At 40.9% G+C, this 14,724-nt stretch overlaps 1 protein-coding gene across 1 annotated transcript in view; it reads right to left on the bottom strand.

The window, feature by feature from the left end:
• Nucleotides 1-14,724, bottom strand: part of LOC126174771 (intermembrane lipid transfer protein VPS13D) — a 531,199-nt gene that overhangs the window by 223,425 nt on the left and 293,050 nt on the right. The gene's annotated exons all lie outside the window — the stretch shown is intronic.

Here is a 14,724-nt window from a genome sequence, read left to right as displayed (position 1 = left end):
GCTTAGAACTACTTAAACCTAACTAACACACATCCATGCCCGAGGCAGGATTCGAACCTGCAACCGTAGCAGTCGCGCAGTTCCGGACTGCGCACCTAGAACCGCTAGACCACCGCGGCCGGCTATCCTTGCAACAACAGTCAGGCTGATGATCTGGGGAATGTTGTTTCATTACATTCCCTGGATGATCTCATAATTCTGGAGGACACAGCCCACAGTCGATCAGCAGAAATATGCATCTGTCCTTGGGTACCACACCATCTCTAAATCTAGCATTTATTCCTCAGCAGGATGGCACGTATCACCAGGACAATGCAACATGCCACACAGATTGCAATGTACATGCGTGGTTTGAAGAGCACCAGGATGAGTTTACCATACTCCCCTGGCCACCAAATTCCCCAGATTAAAACCCAATAGAGAATCAGTGGAACAGCCTGATCAGGCTGTATGCACCATGGATTGCCAACCAAGAAACCTAGCGCAGTTTGTCATGGCTCCACATCCCTGTTGGAACCTTCCAGAACCTCACTGACACACTTCCTGCACATGTCGAAGTGGTCCATACTGCAAAAGGTGATTATTCAGGCTTTTGACAGATGGTCACATTAATGTTACTTAACAGTGTACCTTGTGACAAATATTCTATTCAAATTTAGAAATACTGCAACTGAGAAAAATCTTGTCAATGCTATATTTAAAAGTCTATGTATTACATTGTTATTCTACTACATACCAATAATAGCAGGAGAATTCAAATTAGGAAGTGGTTTTATAGAAAGCTTGTAACAAGTTGAAGTATTTTGTAATAGAAATTATTAGCAACAAAAACAAAATTCCATTTTTGGGACATGGAAAACTGTTATGACATTAAGTAAACTCAGTTCTTTTGAAAATATCATGTGTTCGATAATAAAGAGAGCTTCCATTTCATGGTACAAGATGGTGCACTATGACAAAGTATGACAAACAGCCACACGTTATGCTACTAGTTTTAGAAATACACATAATGTTAGTCACCGTAAAACACTGTAAATGAATAATTAGTAATAACCACAAAATAGCTTTAACATATAGTACAGCACTCATGTATGTAAAGCTCACAATACTTACAAACACTGTACAAAACACAACTCATGTCTCACAACAACAAAAAATAATAGAAAATGCTGGAAACTTCTTATGGCAGTCTCTAGTGAATGTTCCCTCATTTTATTTCTAAAATATGTCATTAGATTGAAGAACCGATCAGGAATCATTGTGTTTCCATAGGTACACTATCCTCCAGGTGTAACTATCTCCCCTATAACTGAAATTGCTATGAGGGAAAAGAGCAGCAATGAAATTTATAATCTTGGTTGTCACAAATGCTTGGTAGCTTCTGAACGTGTCACGATTTCTGAGGTTGTGTTCAGGATGGAACCTAATACCAGATCTGAAACTGTTGTTAGTTAAAAGAGGGGCAATGAAATTTATTGGAAAAAGCTGGTGACAGTGTTCCCTCTCCAATTCTTCCAAATTCTGCAAAATACGAGGGTGGTAGGAATAGTTCTCAGAACAGAATAAAAAAAAGTACTGATATCACTAAAACATTTTTAATTTTCTAATGTAGTCTCCTTGTAAATTAATGCACTTGGTCCAACGATGTTCCAGTGCCTTGATCCTATCTCGAAAATGTGTTTCCTACAGGGCTGCAAAATAATTGTCAAATCCGGCTATCAATTCTTCGTTTAAAGTGAATCTTTTCAGTTTTGGGAAGGTATGGAAGTCTGACGGAGCCACATCAGGTGAATAAGGTGGGTGAGGCAACAATTCATACATTAGTTCATGTAATTTTGCCATGGCAATGGCACATATGTATGAGCATGCATTGTCTTGATGGAAGATGACTTTCAATCAGCAATTCCCCATGACCATTTTGTACACTTTTGCTATGATTTCTGGAGTAGTGACATATCTTGGCCGACCACTGCATGGATCATTATCTAAGCTCTCCCAACCAAATTTAAATTCATTTGTACACTAGGCAACAGTTGAATATGAAGGAGCAGAGTCCCACAGTGTATTCTGGAAATCAGCATAAATGTCCTTTGCTTTCATACCTTTCTTTACTAAGTACTTAATCACTGCTCGAATCTCAATTTTTTCCATCTTCGCAAATCACTACCCAGGAACAACAGAGCCACGCCACCACCACAGCTCTCTTCCAAGAGCACTGACGTGGCATGTGTTTACATGCCACAGCCCAATGAATATCACGTGAACAACTCGTTGTGCTAGTGCTGACGTCTTGTGGTGATTCTGAGGACTTTCCAAACCACCCTCATACATTTACATGTGGCCTCAACTGCCAAAGCTTCATCTGCAAAGGTAAGATAACCCATCTGTTAATCTATGACACAATGTAGCAACAATGACCTTAGCAGCAACCCATTCTGTGCTCTCGGATGATAGTCAACAATCTGCAGAGAAGCACTGTGTCAAACACTTTCTGGAAATCTGGGAATGTGGAATCTGCCTGTTGCCCTCCATGCATTGTTCCCTGGATATCATGTGAAAAAAAGGAGAAGCTGTGTTTCATATGAATGATGCTTTCTAAATCCGTGCTGATTTGTGGACAGAAGATTTTCTGTCTCAAGGAAATTCATCATATCTCAATACAGGATATGCTCAAGAATTCTGCAGCAAACAGATGTTAAGGATATTGGTCTGTAATTTTGCTGGTTCATTCTTTTATCGTTCTTATATACATGAGTCACCAGCTCTTCTTCCCAGTCACTCGGGACTTTACATGTATCAAGAGGTTTGCAATAAATGCAAGCTAAGGAAAGACCAAATGTCATAAAGTTTTCTCTATAAAACCAAACTGGGATTCCATCTGGATCTGGCGACTTATTTGTTTTCAACTCCTTCAGTTGCTTCTCTATGTCAGTGAAGCCTATTACTGTGTCAGGTATGACTATTCTATGTTCTTCATACATAAGTCTGTGTGACAGTCAAGTGATGGTATGTCTGTACAGTCCTCCTACATCAATGGTAAAATTTAAAATTAAAGCTTTCTTTTTGCTGCCTTCTAGATCTCAAGCAGACTCTTTTAAACATTGTTCAATTGGTCACTTATCATTAAAGTCAGTCAAGGCCACTACAGAAACAACCCTGCAACTGAATTATCTCGGGAACACTAGACTCTGTCTACAATATTTCTGGTGCGCCATTTCCCAGGCTCCCAGTGAGGACATACATTATATGTCAACAAAGAGACAAATGGTATGTCACTGGTATGTGATTTTACATTCTCGGTAGCAGAGATAAAGTGCTTTCAGGAGACCAAGAGAAAGTTACATCACATAACCTATTCAACATAAATGTTTTCTTGGTGTGTTTTCATCTACAAGTCACTCAAAATTATGGAAAGGTATGCTAAATGGAATACACAATGGTAAATCAAGATGTAGAGAATGTTAAGGGAAACATAGGTCAAGAGAAGGAACTGATACACAGGGCACAAACACATTCAATCAAATCAGATTCCTGACAACGCCTGTATAATGTAGGTCCATCATCCACATCTGCCACCCCATTCCCCTTTTCTTCCCCTGCCTCCACTCATCCTTCCCTGTACCCCATTATCTTAGCCTCACAGTTATCACATTGCTCGGCAACATCAGAATACTGTTGACTAAACTACAGGTTTTGCTTTATTAAATATAATTTCAGCAACCTACATAGGATGTCGATTTGCAGCCTTGGAATCAGTTCTCAGCAGGATGCACCAGCAGCAGCATTCTACTGAAGATGGCGAACAGGTGGACTGCCCAAATATTGAATTGATTTGATTTTAGGATTTAGCAAACCTGAAGAGACTTTCAAGACTTATTACGCCGGAAATGCGTACAAAGTCACAATAATTATTCTTACCTACAAAATAACAGTCTATTAGGTTTCTGCATATTTCTGTCATCTCTGGCAATGTATCTACTACGGATGTTGTAGGGTGAGAACCTGCAAGCCTTCAAACTTTAAGTTGGAGCTAGGAACTTCTATTAATCAAATAAGTACCATTCAAAGCTATACTGTTCTGTAATATGTTTGTTTCCACGGCCATCTTCACAGTAGCTGTTATAATCGATTATTATTAGTTGCCCATGTGTTCTGCCTATGAGATATTACACAATCAAGTCACTTTTGTAGGAAGTCTTCACAAATATTTTGAGAATTGTTTCAATTGTAATTCTTATGTCTCCAGAATATGATCAAAATGTTCAAAACTGGGATAGTTAGTTGATGACAGATTTTTATGTTAAAAGTAGCTGTAAAATTCTATCAGTGTACACAACTCTTCATTTCAACTAACCACTGTACACAATTTATATATCACCTTTTGATGTGTTTCATTAATGTGTTTCAACATTTCTAAACTGTTTCATTTCATTTTACAAAAGGAATGTGGATAACACTGGCATCACATCAATAGAGAGAGAGAAGGGGGGGGGGGGGGGGAGGGGGGGAGAGAAGCAAGGATTATATCAGGGTCTAACCACCATTAAAGATTAATTATGGCTATTGTATTACACTTCTTTTCAAGAACCATGTCTTCAGCTTCTTGCACATTTATATCACAATTTATCTACATCTACATCTACATGGATAGTTTGCAAATCACACTTAAGTATTTGGCAGAGGGTTCACCGAACCACCTTCACAATAATTCTGTTATTTCACTCTTGAACAGTGCAAGGAAAAAATGAACACCTATACCTTTCCAAGTGTCCTCTGATTTCCCTTATTTTATTACAATGATCACTTCTTCTTATGTAGGTTGGTGTCAACAAAATATGTGCATATTCTGTGGAGCAAGTTAGTGATCGAAATTTTGTGAGAAGATCCTGTCACAATGAGAAACAACTTTGTTATAATGAAGTCCACTCCAAATCCTGTATCAAGTCCATGACACTCTCCCCCTATTTCTCAATAATACAAAACATGCTGCCCTTCTTTGAACTTCCTCGGTGTACTCCGTTAATTCTATCTGATATGGACCCCACACCACACAGCAGTACTCCAAAAGAGGACGGACAAATGTAGTGTAGGCAGTCTCTTTTTAAGCACCTTGTTGTATCGACTTTTAACATTTAATGCATGAAGCAGCATTAGTTATATCCTTGCTTTTGTTTGTTCTTCACAACAAACATGTAGAGGACCACCTCATGAAACAAAGTGTGATTGATTGCCGACCTTCCTACAATTGTCCACCACATATGAATTTCATTACTAGTATGAGGAAGCAAATCTTTCATGAATGGTCACAGATGTGGAAACTCTCACAATACATGAAAGGAAGACATTACGCAGTAACACAGCTGAGCATTCTGCAAGAAACCTGTGTTTCACAGTTTATGCTATCTAGATGCTATACCACTACTATAACACACATCACGTTGGGTCACATGTTATTCTTCACATCTTTATAGGATGAAAGTTCAGCCATCCCAGTACTGCAAAGTGCATCCAATGAGATTGCAGACCTCACCTACATGATACTTGGGTGTTCATGTTATGACAGACAACAGCACAAACTTCTTACAGCCTTGATCAGAGCAGAAATTCTCCAACCTACAATGGTGACCCATCAGTTTCAGCAGCTGTCCACAGCAGACTGTCAGTATTGCCCATTTTCCACAAAAAGCAGATATCTCTACATATGTGAATTGAAGTCCATTGTTCACTTCTGCCTGCACATTCATGCTACTCTCAAATTTTGATACCATTTTCACTAACATACGGACCAATTTGTGAGGATGTTTTGTGTATATAATTTTAAGTATTTTGTGCTAATTAGCTGAACTACGATTAATGAAAGTCCCCACCGCTGGGAAAATGATTTTCCATCTAGCAGTGAAAGGCGTAGGGCCGGCTGACTATTGCGCCACTCTGGTGCAAGCATCACAGGTTGTTTATGAACTGCTGTATATTCAATCTCCCCTGAAATTTTATGCTGACAACATCTACTGTGTTTGAAATGTTTCAATGCCAAGTAACAGTGGGAAAATGATGCACAAGTGTGTTTCCTGTTTGGGATTGGGTTCCAGTGCCCCATAAAACATCTGTTGAAGCATAACACAAAATAATGTGAGATTTGCATAACAACCATAGCCCTATGGATAATCGCACCAATTTGTTCTCTGCTGACTTCCATTAAATCTTACCAGTAATCAGATGAAGCCAAGGCATCTGCCATTGCCCTCTAGATGTGAACTGCACTATTAGAAATCATCCATACATTTTACACACACAAGTTACCTGCCACATTTTTCTGTCTGTATGTGAAGGCTAATCTTAGACACTACTGTGCACATTTTGACCTGGTTTTCACTAATACATTCAGATATTGTCCAGAATAATGTGATTTCCATCACACCAATTATGTTCACTAACTTAATTATGGTGTCTCTCAAAGTGCAGGCTGTTACTGTGCGAAGGAGAATGCCCTCCTTCGCTACTCCCTGTAGTAGTGAAAGTTCTCGATCTCTTAGAGCCACCACTGATGCAGTAGTGTGATCCATTGTCCTGCCAAAAGCAGGATGACCAATTTCAGAAGTCGACCCAAAAACTAGAATTTGATATTGAAGATAAATGTAATAATGTAGAATCTGAATTTAGTGGAAAATTAAAATTTTGTGAAAATGTATGTAATGTTAAATTTAATTCTGTAAGATAGGAAATGAATATCTTGAAAGAGAGCACAGATCGATCTATGGAATTAATATTGATTACGCAATCGAAAATTCCATGTGTTAGTATACGAGCTGTTACTACACGAGATGTCAGTTCACAAGTAAATAATGTAGAACAAAACTTCAAAGAAAAAATAGTCAACTTTGACATTATAAATGTAAGTAGTCTGGCATAACCTATTGAGCTAATTATAGATAGAGAAATTTCCGAGAGTATAATCTCCGGAAACATTGGGACTGTTGCTATTTCCAAACCTAATGATACTAAGAACGTTATAGATGACTTGGGCAAAGAATTCAAACTTGTCCATGCCAAGATAGAAAACAGAATAACTTTACCTGATGTTGTGTTATCTAGTAAAGTGGTAATTATTCTGTTGTGGGTAGACTTTCATACAAAATTTAACGAAAAGTACTGGTTTGCATTTGCTCAAGTGAGGTTCATATCAGATCCATGGGATCTGGGTGGAGTCACATCTGTCCCCCATGGGATGTTAATGTTCTGTGTTAACGGGCAGAGCGACAACCGCCAGCTCCCAAGTTGTTTTCGGTGTTCCTTCCAAGGTTACTTTTCCTGCACCAAATTCCATTCAAAATTTGAACTATACTGTAATATATTCTTGGATTCTTATACTATTCTATGGTCCTGTTGCTTTTCCATCCTTGTCTTTACTTGACTGACAAGCAATGACTGCTGCAGATCACTAATATCAAGGCCATACTGCTTCTTATACTATTAGCAATAAGTGATCGTATCATCATTCGTGGTCTCGAAGGTGGTCCATGTTATGTAATCAACTGCATAAATTGTGTTATTATATCAAGTCAAGACTGAAGAATCTAATAGTGTTTTCATAATATGCTCTCTAAAAGCAGTTGGATTCTGATTTGATATATCCGCAGTTGCCTCCATAACAATTAGTGCCCGATGTAGATGTAAGTCAAGCGCACCCTCCACTCCAGTTAGCATTAAATCCCGAGTTAGAAGAAGTCCTTGAGTATTTAAGTCACCCATGTGCTCCGCTCTAGTCGGCAAGTATCCCGAATCCCAGTATCAGAGTATAGTTAGGTCTTCGTTTTGCCTAAGCTGTTCTTTGAGAGTTACCAAGAAATATTAGATTAATACAAGACAGAAATCTGTATGAAACATTACATAAAACATAATTTTTTACCCTTTGTAAGATATAATATAAATGTGATTCAACAGCCAGTCTCTTCCGCCTTCCACATATATTTAGGTTTTTATTTTTGCCTAAATTAGTCTTTGTACGTAATCTCTTCACCAGTTTTTCCATACAAACATGTGTGTACAGGTATTGATGAACGGAGACGGATTTTGTGTGTGTGTGTGTGTGTGTGTGTGTGTGTGTGTGTGTGTGTGTGTGAGAGAGAGAGAGAGAGAGAGAGAGAGAGAGAGAGAGAGAGAGTGGACAGTATAATATGATGGTACTATTGAGACATAGTGATCTCGAGGTGACATGAACTGAATAGAGGATTATATATGTGTATAAAAGTATAATATAAACTGAATAACTAGACAACTGATTGTAGTGTATAAATTTCTATTTTTATAGAATATTTTATACCTTTTATGTAATGTGTTGTAAATGGGGAGGGTTTGTATCGATTTTGAAAGGGGAGAGTAGTGTAGGTAAAAGCATGACTAACACTACACACACATCACACCTTTCAGACAACCTTTGCAGACAAGTGTGACTGATTCTTCACCATTTGCCGTTCCATAGGTGCTGCTAAGATTCTTTCTTCAGGGACTTAAAAGGTGAAGGTCAGAATGTCCGTTCTGCAGGAGACGTTTAACATCATACATCCTCCGGCTTCTCACTCTAGTACCGGCAAAGAAAGGATCCTGGGGAAGGGGGGCGGGGGGTGGGTGGTGGGGGGGAAGGGTTTCCTGTCTTTGGGGCTATCTTCTTTCACTTCTTTGATCTTAGCAACCATTCCTTACTTACTTCTCTACTGAGTACCTATCTATATTTCCCTCTTTCCACATGAATATACTTCTACTATTTAAGTCCTCCTCAGTTTCCATGGTTCATTATAACCTTCAACTTATTTCACATAAGTCAGCCGAAGAATCAGGATACACAAACACACTTAAGCATACACAACATTACACGTGGGAAAAATATATCTAAAAACAAAGATGATGTGACTTAGCAAACGAAAGTGACTTAAAACTCACATCCTTTCGTCTTTCCCTCTCCTTCCCTCTTTCCTGATGAAGCAACCGTGGGTTGCGAAAGCTTGATATTTGTGTGTTTTTTATTGTGTCTATTTACCAGCAATTTCCCGTTTGGTGAGAGAGAGAGAGAGAGAGAGAGAGAGAGAGAGAGAGAGAGAGAGAGAGAGGACTAATAATGACCCCATATCACATATGTACAGAAGTATAGAAAAGCTAGAATAATTCTACATCAAGTATGCATCAGAGGATACGTGAGTAAAGAAAGAGGACATAAGCCAGAGGAGAAATTATTAAGGAGGGTCAGTCTATCAAAAAGTCTGACAACGTGTAGGATAGTGGGACTCTTATAACCCAAAAAAGCATAAAATATGTTGAATAATGGATGTAGGCATGATGTACGCTGGAAGAGTAGAAGTTGTTGCTTAAAGGAGGTCTCTAGTATATGAAGTGAGGTATTAAAGAGTGAGTATGAAGTGTGAAATAGATTTTAATTTTACCAGATAATATTTAATAATGGTGTACATATAGACGTATACTGGGGCAATGAACTATGAAGCCCCTCAGGAAGGAGAAGGATGACACACTCAGTATTTATTGGATGAAAAGGACAGATAGGCAGACCCAAGAGAGGCTGACCTATACTGTGCGGACGGGGGCGCCAAGAAGGGGATTGACCTGTACCAGAGATTAGGAAGTTAAAAGGTGCGTACCGACCAAAACGGAAGGAGGAAGAGCATTCACAGAGTCAACCTGTAGCTAAGGTATAGGTACTGTGCCTAAACGAATGAAGGCAGTATCGTGACAAAAATCACACATTTTGCACAAATTATTCTGGTAAGTTTGAATTCTCTATTGTACTGGTAGTGTCAGGTTGTATGTTTAAGAGTGTCTGAAAGAACACTTTTATTTGCCCAGAGTTCCTCCAGACTACGAGAAACTGTAAATAATGAAATGGATAAGTACTAAAGAAAGAAAACGAAAAACAGTACAGAATGGTAGTGTAAAGAGCAACCATAATTAAGGGTCTGTGACACCTGAAGTTTACAACTGGAAATTGAGACATAGGTCTAACGAACCCTAAATATTAGGAAAACTTATCAGAGTACCATTAAATATTCGAGTTTAATGTCAACTTAGTGTAAGAGTAGAATGAAGGAAAAGGTAATTCAAGTTTATTCTAAATAAGTACAAAGAGCTGTGTTAGAATGTATACTGTTAGAATTGTATGCGATATAAGTTTACCTAATGATTTTATAAAATATCGTGTGTTCGATTTAAGGGGGGGGGGGGGGGGGGGGGGGGGGGTTTATGGTAGTGCTTCGAGAATTTCGGAGGAAATTCTAGAATCACTCGGCCTTCCACCATTTCGAACACCCGATATTTTAGATATGAGTAGGAGAAACGAATCAGCCGACTGCCCATATCTGTATGTGTAGGTCAAAAAGAACAGCCACGAGGAAAAAGATGGACACGACGGCACAAACAGCAGCAGACAAGTCCACAGAGTTTCATGTACGGGCAAAGAAGAAAAAGAAAAGTTTATGTAGTATTCTGTGCTCTTTAATTTCTGTGATGATTGTAAAAAGACTAGCATACAAATGAAAGTAGTTTCCTAAGGACGCTCATGAATTGGACTTGTTTGAGACTAGAGATTCTCGAATTACTCTATGTCTTGGTTATGATCGAAGCGAGACACATGTAAGCTATTTTGAAGAAGAGCAAATGATTCTAATGTTCAAAGAATGAGTTAGCTTGGCGAAGTTATTGTTGATGAACATTGAAAATATATTGTGATTAAACTGAAAAGTATTCTACAAGTACACAAATTATTTCAAGAATAGAAAAGTAGTTAGTAAATTCCCTTAAGCAGCGCCATATCTTTGGAGAAGAAGCTTTCAGGAGATCGACAAGTGGATTAACCAGAGAAGAGGATCAGCTACACACACCGTTGAATTGAGAGACGTGCGAGTATTGCACTCCAGCACCACACTGTTCTCTCAACTTTAATCATAAATCTATGCAGTTATCCATAAATACAACTGCCATTATCCTACACAAGTCATCAAACTGTAGAGACTTTGTGCTACCTGTGCAAAGCTGGGGAGGATTGCTAATCCAGCTATAAATTAGATGCATAGGTTTCAGCATAACAAGATGTGGCACATGTACTGTATTACACTCCTGGAAATTGAAATAAGAACACCGTGAATTCATTGTCCCAGGAAGGGGAAACTTTATTGACACATTCCTGGGGTCAGATACATCACATGATCACACTGACAGAACCACAGGCACATAGACACAGGCAACAGAGCATGCACAATGTCGGCACTAGTACAGTGTATATCCACCTTTCGCAGCAATGCAGGCTGCTATTCTCCCATGGAGACGATCATAGAGATGCTGGATGTAGTCCTGTGGAACGGCTTGCCATGCCATTTCCACCTGGCGCCTCAGTTGGACCAGCGTTCGTGCTGGACGTGCAGACCGCGTGAGACGACGCTTCATCCAGTCCCAAACATGCTCAATGGGGGACAGATCCGGAGATCTTGCTGGCCAGGGTAGTTGACTTACACCTTCTAGAGCACGTTGGGTGGCACGGGATACATGCGGACGTGCATTGTCCTGTTGGAACAGCAAGTTCCCTTGCCGGTCTAGGAATGGTACAACGATGGGTTCGATGACGGTTTGGATGTACCGTGCACTATTCAGTGTCCCCTCGACGATCACCAGTGGTGTACGGCCAGTGTAGGAGATCGCTCCCCACACGATGATGCCGGGTGTTGGCCCTGTGTGCCTCGGTCGTATGCAGTCCTGATTGTGGCGCTCACCTGCACGGCGCCAAACACGCATACGACCATCATTGGCACCAAGGCAGAAGTGACTCTCATCGCTGAAGACGACACGTCTCCATTCGTCCCTCCATTCACGCCTGTCGCGACACCACTGGAGGCGGGCTGCACGATGTTGGGGCGTGAGCGGAAGACGGCCTAACGGTGTGCGGGACCGTAGCCCAGCTTCATGGAGACGGTTGCGAATGGTCCTCGCCGATACCCCAGGAGCAACAGTGTCCCTAATTTGCTGGGAAGTGGCGGTGCGGTCCCCTACGGCACTGCGTAGGATCCTACGGTCTTGGCGTGCATCCGTGCGTCGCTGCGGTCCGGTCCCAGGTCGACGGGCACGTGCACCTTCCGCCGACCACTGGCAACAACATCGATGTACTGTGGAGACCTCACGCCCCACGTGTTGAGCATTTCGGCGGTACGTCCACCCGGCCTCCCGCATGCCCACTATACGCCCTCGCTCAAAGTCCGTCAACTGCACATACGGTTCACGTCCACGCTGTCACGGCATGCTACCAGTGTTAAAGACTGCGATGGAGTTCCGTATGCCACGGCAAACTGGCTGACACTGACGGCGGCGGTGCACAAATGCTGCGCAGCTAGCGCCATTCGACGGCCAACACCACGGTTCCTGGTGTGTCCGCTGTGCCGTGCGTGTGATCATTGCTTGTACAGCCCTCTCGCAGTGTCCGGAGCAAGTATGGTGGGTCTGACACACCGGTGTCAATGTGTTCTTTTTTCCATTTCCAGGAGTGAATTTTTAGCAAGAGGAATACCAGTGAGGTTGTCTTGATCTGATTGGTGTAGTCTTCAAGGGAATTCATGTGTACAGGATACTCAGACACAATTTATGTGTAGGAATGTCTACTGCTGTTGTGAACTTTTGTTTCTCATTGTTAGAGTCATATTCTCTTTCATTTCAATAGTTCAAAGCGCATCATGGAGTTTAACTTGTATCATGGTAATTTAATATACCTGTGTTCTATATATGATATTGTATAACAGTTCTGCCAATATTCACTTCTAAGGCTAATTTGTTACAGCCTACGCCTAATTAATAATAACTATAATAATGTTATAAATACCTCCTCGATATGTTTTCATTTATCTGATGACCAGTTATAGCAGTGATTTCAAATTGGACACACCACGTCTTGGGCAAGGTATATCAATTCGATTCTGTAGTCCGATGAGGCAGTAATTATATGGATCGCCATATTGATATGATATGCTATGACATGTGATTAATTTTTACCTTCCGTAAGTATGAATTTATACCACCTATATACAGGGTGTTACAAAAAGGTATGGCCAAACTTTCAGGAAACATTCCTCACACACAAACAAAGAAAAGATGTTGTGTGGACATGTGTCCGAAAATGCTTAATTTCCATGTTAGAGCTAATTTTAGTTTCGTCAGTATGTACTGTACTTCCTTGATTCACCGCCAGTTGGCCCAATTGAAGGAAGGTAATGTTGACTTCGGTGCTTGTGTTGACATGTGACTCATTGCTCTACAATACTCATTGCTCTACAGTACTAGCATCAAGCACATCAGTACATAGCATCAACAGTTTAGTGTTCATCACGAACGTGGTTTTGCAGTCAGTGCAATGTTTACAAATGTGGAGTTGGCAGATGCCCATTTGAAGTATGGATTAGCATGGGGCATTAGCCATGGCGCGGTACGTTTGTATCGAGACATATTTCCAGAACGAATGTGTCCCGACAGGAAGACGTTCGAAGCAATTGATCGGCGTCTTAGGAAGCATGGAACATTCCAGCCTATGACTCGCGACTGGGGAAGACCTAGAACGACGAGGACACCTGCAATGGACGAGGCAAGTCTTCATGCAGTTGACGATAACCCTAATGTCAGCGTCAGAGAAGTTGCTGCTGTACAAGGTAACATTGACCACTTCACTGTATGGAGAGTGCTACGGGAGAACCAGTTGTTTCCGTACCATGTACAGCGTGTGCAGGCACTATCAGCAGCTGATTGGCCTCCACGGGTACACTTCTGCGAATGGTTCATCCAACAATGTGTCAATCCTCATTTCAGTGCAAATGTTCTCTTCACGGATGAGGCTTCATTCCAACGTGATCAAATTGTAAATTTTCACAATCAACATGTGTGGGCTGACGAGAATCCACACGCAATTGTGCAATCACGTCATCAACACAGATTTTCTGTGAACGTTTGGGCAGGCATTGTTGGTGATGTCTTGATTGGGCCCCATGTTCTTCCACCTACACTCAATGGAGCACGTTATCATGATTTCATATGAGATACTCTACCTGTGCTGCTAGAACATGTGCCTTTACAAGGACGACGCAACATGTGGGTCATGCACGATGGAGCTCCTGCACATTTCAGTCGAAGTGTTCGTACGCTTCTCAACAACAGATTCGGTGACCGATGGATTGGTAGAGGCGGACCAATTCCATGGCCTCCACGCTCTCCTGACTTCAACCCCCTTCACTTTCATTTATGGGGGCATTTGAAAGCTCTTGTCTACACTACCCCGGTACCAAATGTAGAGACTCTTCGTGCTCGTATTGTGGACGGCTGTGATACAATACGCCATTCTCCAAGGCTGCATCAGCGCATCAGGGATTCCATGCGACGGAGGGTGGATGCATGTATCCTCGCTAACAGAGGACATTTTGAACCTTTCCTGTGACAAAGTGTTTGAAGTCACGCTGGTACATTCTGTTGCTGTGTGTTTCCATTCCATTATTAATGTGATTTGAAGAGAAGTAATAAAATGAGCTCTAACATGGAAAGTAAGCGTTTCCAGACACTTGTCCACATAACATATTTTATTTCTTTGTGTGTGAGGAATGTTTCCAGAAAGTTTGGCCATACCATTTTGTAATACCCTGTATAACTGATTGGACTTTATGTATTTATAGTTATTTCATGCTTCGTCATGATGTAAAA

This window comes from Schistocerca cancellata, chromosome 3 (assembly GCF_023864275.1).
Source record: "Schistocerca cancellata isolate TAMUIC-IGC-003103 chromosome 3, iqSchCanc2.1, whole genome shotgun sequence".
NCBI lineage: Eukaryota > Metazoa > Arthropoda > Insecta > Orthoptera > Acrididae > Schistocerca > Schistocerca cancellata.
Note: the sequence above shows the minus strand (reverse complement) of the source record. Positions and strands in the feature narration are given on the sequence as shown.